The sequence below is a fragment of the Notamacropus eugenii genome, chromosome 2 (assembly GCF_028372415.1).
Source record: "Notamacropus eugenii isolate mMacEug1 chromosome 2, mMacEug1.pri_v2, whole genome shotgun sequence".
Classification (NCBI taxonomy): domain Eukaryota; kingdom Metazoa; phylum Chordata; class Mammalia; order Diprotodontia; family Macropodidae; genus Notamacropus; species Notamacropus eugenii.
The window spans coordinates 258,555,634-258,565,064 of NC_092873.1; the positions used below are offsets into that span (position 1 = coordinate 258,555,634).

At 39.3% G+C, this 9,431-nt stretch overlaps 1 long non-coding RNA gene across 1 annotated transcript in view; it reads left to right on the plus strand.

Annotated features, from left to right (window-relative positions):
• LOC140527144 (uncharacterized) overlaps nt 1–8,607 on the plus strand; it is a 233,725-nt gene extending 225,118 nt beyond the window's left edge. The window contains exons 2-3 of the long non-coding RNA XR_011974696.1: nt 3,924–3,994; nt 8,245–8,607. This is a non-coding gene — a long non-coding RNA (uncharacterized lncRNA). The remainder of the gene's footprint in view (nt 1–3,923; nt 3,995–8,244) is intronic.
• Nucleotides 8,608–9,431: the final 824 nt, after the last annotated feature.

The following is a 9,431-nucleotide window of genomic DNA, read 5'->3' on the forward strand; positions in this document are numbered from 1 at the left end:
CCTCCCTTCTTTAGCTCTTAAAAAATAATATTCATATAATCATAATATGATTTGAACTGGATGCAAACTTTCGTTTGTATGTTATCCTATACATATTGACAAATACAATCCTGGGAAAATTTCTCAAGGTTCACACAAAAGTTAATATACTGCATGTTTTTTAAAACTGAATCAAGAGAATGTTTATTTCAATAATCTCATATACATTTCTTTCCCTTGACCATGTTACAAAATACCTTCTATGTCTTCTTCTCTATCTTATTTATTTCTTACAGCAATTGGAAAAAACAAATCAAGTTTATTCATTGTAGTCATGAGATTTAGTTGCAAGGTGAATCTACCTTTTACCTAATGTTGTATTCTTTACTTTTTAAGGAAGTTATATCTCTGAGATATAGGGAACACTTAGTGAGGAATTTTCTTCTACTAATGCAGATCAGTAGCAGCCCCCAGATTGTTTTAACCCCATTAAGGCAACCAGATGGTAATGATCCCCTACCTTGAAGATGTATGTGCTTTTCAGAACCCTCATGGAGCTGCTTGAGGGAAAAAAATCACATGATAGTTAACACCATTTAAATGAACTGGGAGTCATCAATCACAAGTTTTCCAATGATATAGAAGCCCATCAGTTCTTACCCTCTGCCTTGCCACTACATTCTAAAGTCCTTCATGTCATATCATCACCTTTATTATTATATCCTCTAGATTGCTGGATATTATCATCTGCATTTCTTCTTTCCCTTGGAAATGTACAGCTTTACTAACTTATACTTAATACCTCCTTATTGACCAGAGGTCAGTCTGTGGCAATAGGGTTTTCTGGATTTGGCATGATAGCTGTGTATTGAATATGATTCCTGTCTGAGAAATACCTGCCATTAGTCTTGAGAAATGAGGCTGTGTAATATTTGTTTTGCTGGTGCTTTCTTTTGCATCAGATCTGCAAAGTTAAGAACAGGGCTACAGTTCAGTAAGAGGAGACTCATGGAGACTTCAGAGTGTGCCTATATTTTGTACTTAGGTGGTATTTCACCAGTAATTTATTGAACACCAAGGAAATCTGTATAAGATAGATCAGGAGCCAAGTGCCAGCATGAAGAAAATATAGGAAGTATTACTGGGAAAATTCAAACTGAAATAGAAGAATCAATAACTTCATATTTGGGTTATCATGGTTGGTTGGTTGAAATTCCAGGCTATGTGGCCTGGTTACGTGGGTCTCATGTATGAGAACAATTTGTCTACAATCGCCCCAAAATTTCTGTGCCTATGTGAGTTGTGGGAGTCAAATATCATTATTCCCATTCCTCCATTCTCAATTTTATCGATTCACTTTTTACTTGACTAAGACCTACCACTCACCACCCACTTTAAGCCTTCCTCTTGCATTGACAGAGCCTCTATGGAATGTTGAGAAATCTCACTTTGTCAATTAGTCAAATGGGCTTAAAGTTTCAATATCTACTTCACAAGTCAAAGATAATTCATGAGGTAACATTTTATAAAATTCTTAAAGATTCTGATGAAGAGTCACAAAAAATAGAGTCAACTCATTTAAAATGGCAATATCAATGATTAACATAAATACATCCTAGAGGTCAATTGCAAAAGCCAACACACTAATGTTTTGAGTGAAGAGGAAAGAAATATACATTTGTATTTGTAGTTGTAAACAAGAAGGCATGCTGAGTAGGTAGCCTGGAGCCAGCTGAATTAGAAAAATCCTTTCTGAGTTTTCTCTTTCCATTATTTATAGACTGGAGAAACTTCATTCTTTGCAAAACAACAGGGCAGTTCCTATTCTCTTTCTACTGATAGAGGAAAACCTTTTCATAAAGGATTCCTTTGAGGTCCTGTAGTGACTTTTTTCTTAAGCCTGGACATTTTATACATATCCTACTGAAAATGATAATGAAGCCCATGCCTACAAGCTTCATAGAGTCATGTTGCCTTCAGTTATTTGTGTAGGAGGTAAAATGAACAGAAACACAAAATCAACAACAAATGATAATCCAAAGAACTATTAGTAAAAATGTAATATCCTTTGTTATGAATAAAATGAAATTCTCATCAGATGAAGATAGTTACCCAGAGATTCATTTTGTGTGTGTGTGTGTTAGCAAGCAATCTTTAGGAAAGATGTTCTCTCAACAAGAATTTATTGGAGAGTAGAGTGCTAAACCAAAGGCAGCACACCCTATATCCCGTGGGCACATTTACTGTTATTGGCTTCTTGCACATAGGAAGCCCTTAATGAACTTCCAGGGCATGGGGAAATCATTAGGGATGCAAGATCAGGCTCATAATGACTCCCCTAGTAAGATCTGATGCTCATTTTTGGATGTGATCATTTTTTCCCTCAAGGAATGCACTATAGTGCTCTACAAGAACACAGTTTAAATTATAAGGTGTAACTATAAAGGATTCACACCAATTTCATGAACCACACCACCCATACTCGCACACACACACACACACATGCACACACAATTCAATAACTTTAATTTTCAGACATATTTATTATAATCTATTTCCCTACATCTTTTACATCTGAAAAGGGATCATATAAAGTCAATACACTTTGGAATAATATGGTTCCTTTGTCATATAGTAGTGGATTTTATTGAGCAACATAAGGGAGGAAATGTTTTTCTCTTGTGACTTTTTCTATTTTCTGTCCCAGCTTTCCCCAACAATATACTATAAGTAGGGTGGGGCTGATAAGTGACTATGACTAACTGTAGAAAAAAAAGGGGTGTGCATGTGTGTGTGTGTGTGTGTGTGTGTGTGTGTGTACAGTTATTGTTGTTGAGTCAATTTTTCAATCACATCTGACTCTTTGTGAGGTTTTCTTGGCAAAGACACTGGAATGAATGGTTTGTCATTTCCTTCTTCAGTGTACCTACATTTTACAGATTAAAAAACTGAGACCAATAGGAGTTAAGTGACTCCTGGTCCAGCACTCTATCCACTGCAACAATATAGTGTGTATCTATCTATCTATATGTGTATGTGTATTTGTGCATGTGTATGTATACATATATGTGTGTATGTATATACATGTATACACATTTAATCTTATATATACATATATACACATATAGGTGTATACATGCATATATACACTCATATGTATATATACTATGTACATATATATATATACATGTATATGCATATACACACTTTCATATACACATACATATAGTTGGTTGGTTGTTGTCCTTCGTCTTCACAGAAGACCAAAATGACATCACCATTGTAAAGTGAAATTTCAGTATGTCCAACTGCAGCCGATCAGACCAATATGAACTCGGAATATTCTACCACACTTTGAGCACAGATAGTCCATGTAAATATCTGGGATGAATATCCCAAATTTGTGCATCCTGCATTTACTTTGTGCTATCTCAATTCTGCTTTGCTCAAAGAGCACAGCACCTTTTCTTATGTGGGCACTCCATGCTGAGTGGTCCTGTGCCAGTGTCTCCCACGTTGCATAGTCAAATACAAAGTTCTTGAGACAGACATTGAGAGTGTCCTTGTATTGTTTCTTGTGGCCACAATTTGATAGCCTGCCCCATGCAAGCTCTCCATAAAATCATCTTTTTAGCAAGTGTACATTTGGCATTTGAGCAACATGGCCAGCCCATCAGAATTGCACTCTCTGAAGAGAGAGAATTGTTTGAATAGTTGGCACTTCAGCTTGAGCAAGAACTTCAATGTCTGGTACCTTATCCTGCCAGGTGATCCTCAGAATCTTCTTAAGACAGTTCAAATGGAAACGATTCAGTTTCCTGGCATGATGTTGGTGGACTGTCCATGTTTCACAGGCATACAACAATGAGGTCAGCACAATGGCTCTGTGGAACTTCAATTTGGTAGTCAGTCTAATACCTCTTCTTTCCCAAATTTTTCTTCAGAGCCTCCCAAACATTGAGCTAGCTCTGGCAATCTGTGCACCAACCTCCAACCTGGAAAGCACACTGCCAGGGTAAATAAACTTATCCACAACATTCAAAACTTCTCCATTTGTTGTTATTGATGATTCTACTTATGGATAGAGTGGTGATGGCTGATGGAACACCTGTGTTTTTTTTTGGTGTTAATTATTAGGCCAAAATTAGCACAGGTAGCAGAGAATTGATCCAAACTTTGTTGCATCTCAGCTTCAGAGGTTGCACTGAGTGCACAATCATCTGCAAACAAAAAATCATGCACCAACACTCCTGTCACTTTGGTCTTGGTTTATAGCCTTTTCAAATTGAAGAACTTGCCATCAGTACGGTAGTTGACCTTGATGTTATATTCATCCTCATTGAAAGCATTTGTCAACATGGCTGAAAATATCATGCTTAAAAGCATGGAAGCAAGCACACAGCACTGTTTCACTCCATTGGTGACTAGGAAGGCACGAGAACTTTGTCCATTATCCAGAACCTGGGCAAATAGGCCATCATGAAATTGATGTACAATATTGATGAATTTCTCTGGGCAACCAGATTTTGATATAGTTTTCCATAAGCCCTCACAACTAACAGTGTCAAAGGTCTTGGTCAGATCTACAAATGTTGTATATGGACTTCTGTTCTGTTCCTGGCATTTTTCCTGGAGTTGTTGGGCAGCAAACACCATATTGACTGTTCGTTCACCCTTTCTGAAGCCACACTGACTCTCAGGTACATGACCATCTTCCAGGTGGAGGATCAGCCTATTAAGAAGGATGCTAGCAAGAATTTTGCCAGCAGTGACTAAGAGAGAGATCCCCCTGTGATTGTCGTGGGACAATCTATTCCCTTTCCCTTATAGAGATGGACAGTGGAGGCATCCTTGAACTCCTGGGGGATAACCTCCTCTTGCCATATAACCTGGAAAATTTCAGTCAGCTTTTGTATGAGCAATGGTCCCCTGACCTTGTAAATCTCAGCTGGAATAGAATCAGCACCAGGTGCTTTGCCACATGAAAGGAGCCCAATGACCCTCAAAACCTCTTCTTCAGTTGGAAGTTCAGCTAAGAAAGGACTGACTTCAATGTGAGGTAAACGGTCAGTGGCCTCAGCATTGATTGATGATGGTCTGTTGAGAACACTATAGAAGTGTTCAGCCCATCACTGTAGGATCATGTCCTTACCACTAATCAATGTGGCTCTAACAGCACTGAGTAGTTGTGATGCACCATAGGTTTTTGTTCTATAAATAGCTCTCAGGGAATCATAAAAGTACTTTGGATTGTTACTATCAGCATAAAACTGAATTTCATCTGCCTTCTTACTGAACCAGGAATCCTGTATCTCTCTAAGCTTTGCTCGTACTTTGCTTTTGATGGAATTAAATGCTGCCTTCTTAGAGGTGGATGAACTATCCTGCTGCTAAATCCTATGGAGTTCTCATTTTTCTTTTAGCAGCTTCTGAATTTCTCCATCATTTTCATCAAACCAGTCTTGGTATTTGCGAGTGTTCTGACCCAGATGAGCAAATGCAGTGCTGTACACCAGATCTCTGAAAGCTGCCCACTCCTTTTCTGCTCCACTGTTGCCAGCTGTGTGATGGCTCAGCTGTCCTTCCAAGTCAGCAGCAAACTGTTCACATTCAGAGAATTGCTGTAATTTGTTGACATTAATTCTTCTAGTAATCATTTTGCTTTGGGGTTGGCGCTTTTGTTGAATGCAAATATTTATCCTGGAAAGGATAAGTCCATGATAAGTCCAGCACTGCACCACACATTGCCATTGTCACTCTCACATCTTGTCTGTCTCTTCTCCTTTCAGTCACATAATATATTAGATGCCAGTGTTTGCTACAAGGGTGCATCCATGAAGTTTATTGCATTTAGGTAAATGGAAGACTTTTTTGGTGATGAGAAGGTCATGTGATGCACAAGTCTTCAGCAGTTGCTGCTTCCAACTCCATTTCTACCTAGGACTCCTTGCCAAGTCTGGTAGTCTGAGCCTAGTCTAGCATTAAAGTCATCTAGTATTATAAGCTTGTCTTCTTTTGGCACGTTGACGATAAGGGTCTCTAGGTCTTCATAAAACTTGTCTTTTACTTTATCAGGGTTTGCCATGGTGGGAGTATAGGCATTGATTATGGTGGCATAGCATTTTCCTGAGAGTGGCAATAGTTTTGTCATGAGCCTGTCATTTACTCCTTTTGGCAGGCATGCCAGCTTGCTGATTAAATTGGTTTTGATTGCAAAATCCATGCCAATTTCATGACGTTCCCTTCACTGGGTCCACTGAAGAAAAAAGGTGTATCCAGCTCCAAATTCAGTAAGCTGGCCTTCATTTGCCAACCTTGTTTCATTCAGGGCTTCTATTTGGATATGATACCTGTTGAGTTCTCTTGCAACAAGAGTAATTCTTCTTTCAGGTCTACTGGATCTTGTGTTGTCTATTAGTGTACACATGTTCCATGTGCCGTTGGTGAATGGAACCATCTTTGCAGATGTTTTCATACATTTTTTGTGTTTCGACCGCATAGTGGGATTCCCTGCCTGCCGCTATAATCAGGGCAGGGTTGGGTAAGTAGGCAATGTTTAGGGCACCTTTTCTAGCCCCCTTCCTCATACCAGGAGGTGAGCTGTGTGATCCTTGAAAGGCTGCTCAGACACCCAGGGGGCTGTCAAGTCCCACTGCTGCATCCAGTGAGAAACTACCCTATGTGTAGAGTTGTGACTACAGCTCCCAGTGTATCCACACCTGCTGCTTCATCACTTGCCTATCACCACAGGACTTTGAGGCATAATAGTGCAATGGTATGGGTGATGTCTTTTGATTCTAGTGTAAATTGGATTTAAGTGAGGCAGAGTTTCATGAGGTTGTCAGCCTAACTCTCTCCTCCAGAGTCATCATACTCCAGTGGCAGGACAGAGACAGGATGACTGCCAATGGCTCAGGATGCAATGGATGACCTTGGCATCTTTGGTGTCTAATCAAGCTCTAAGTGCTCCACATCACCTGCTTCATCTACCTTCATGGCTGTTGGAACAAATTGTTCTCATCTCTCCATTCCACCTGAAGAAGTCTTCACATGCTTGGGGTAGACACCTCCCTAACTCACCAATGGGATTGAGAACCCTTGGTTACACTCAAACAAGTTTGACTTGTCTGCAAAAATGGTTTACTGGGGTGTGGCTGCTGCACATGCTGCAGCTTCTTGGAGCCACAGGTGAGAGTTGGAACAGGTGGACACCAAAGGTGGAAAGAGCCCCAAAAAGGGCTTGGCAGCTATCACACCAAAGGTATTGGTCCTGGTCCTCCCTGAACACATCCTACACCCCGTACACACACACACACACACACACACACACACACACACACACACACACACAGCATATGTAGATATATGTAGATATGACATATTTAAATTTAGTCAATCAACAGAACAAAACATCAAGCCCTGGTTTGTGGCATTTGCCAGTGTTTGAGGTATAAATGATTATAATGGAAATTTAACTATCAGCTCTCACAAGTCAATCTGAGATGGCATTTGTACACACAGTGGGAAATGAGCTCCATGAGGATAGGGACTGTTCTGTTTTATGTGTGCATTGTCACTGCCTAGAACAATGCCTGGAATATACTAATAGGATCATAAGATCAAGATTTAGAACCAATAGGGACCTTAGAGTCTATCTAGTCACTTTCTTCCCCTGCCTCATTTTACATTTGAGATATTGAAACACAGACACATTACTTGACTTAACTTGTGGCCACATAACTAATGTCACCATTGAGATTTGAACTCAAGTATTCCTGAGTTAAGCCCAGCACTCTGTCTACAACTACATTTTGCCTTACTAGCTGGCAGCTAATAGATAACTTGTTAAGGTGAGTTGAATAATAGCAAAGACAGAATAAACAATACAAAGGGTTTTAAGAGATGTTTGTCATGGTAAGCTTCTGATAACTTTAAATTATAGCTGTTGAAAAATACTATAAAATCTCTTGTGGGCAATTGGTCTCTAAACAGCAGCTTGTTCTCATCTAAATGCTGCTGTGCTTTAGGAAAGGAGACAATTTTTACCAGTTGTCATAGTATCTGGCTGTATGCATAGATTTTGCTCTTTTATTATACTTTTTATTTGTAAGGGATGAACTTCAGAAGTGTGGATTTGGATCACTGCTTTCCATGCAGAGATGTGAATCCAAAATGTCCACCCCTACTTAGTTCTGAAAAATGGGACTGAAAGTAACGAGAGAAGAAACATATGAAATTCTTGGCATTTTTTCTGCTCCTTTTCAGATGAGAAGAGCAACTACAAGCTCAGTAGCCAGAATCAATGAAGGGAGAATGTGAAGAAACCCCTGTGATTCTAGGGCCTGCACAGGTGCTGCCATTAGACCATGGGAGGCATGGCAGTGCCCACTGAAGGTGTTACAGTGACTGACAGTGGAGACAAAGGGGGGTTCCAGGTGCATGGTCAGGTGGCACTTGATGAATGCCAAGAGAGGCTATCTGTGGTACTCATTGAAAAGATACACATCTCTCTCATCTTGGATTTGTTGAAATGTTTTTTAACTGAAAATGTTTGTAAGAGAAATTGCTCACTTGTATTTCTTAAATTTTAAAATTAAAAGGTATAAAATAGTTTTGGAAACATGACAATTAACCTTTTTATGTAGCTCATTTTCTATTAATTGATTAAAAAATCAATCAAGATTTAGCAAGATTTTAGAAACACTTTGAGGAACATGGAATCATAACTCTTATCTCTCAAAAAAAGATGTATCATGGTATTATGAATTCCCCAAAGTCCTTTTCCTCCACAAGATAAATGGTAGCTCTGTGGAGGGTAGATTAGAATAGAGAGAGACTTGAGGCAGGTAGTCCAATTAAAAATCTATTAAAATAGTCCAAGTGAAAAGTAATGAAGTGCTGAAGGAGGATGGTAGTTGTGTGGCTGAGTAGAAGGTGAGATATGTAAAGAAACTTCTAGAGAAAGAAAATTCAAGATGGATTCACTGAGTGAGCAGGAATGGGAAATAAAGAGTGATCCTAAAATTGTCAAACTGGGTAACTGGAAAGATGGTAAAACCCTTGAGATTAAAAGATTAAATTGTGTTTCAGGGAAAGAAGGAATTTTGTTTTAGAAATGCTGATGTTGATGGAGCCATAATGACAGAGCAGAAGCAAGAATTTGCCTGAGCTCTCCCACCAAACCCCTCAAAATGCCTGTAAAAATTTTTTCTAAACAAATTCTAGAGGAGCAGAAGATACAAACTAACAGACTGAAACAGATTTTCAGTCCAACACAATCTGTAAGGCCAACAGGAAGGAACACAGCCTACCATGGGCCACATCAGCACAGAATGAACTAGACCAGGCCTCAGGGTGCTGAATCACTGACAGCTGTAGTGGTTTCCTGACTTCTCAACTCACAAACATCAAAGACAGCTTCAAGGGTCAGTGAGAAAACTCTCTCACCTGGG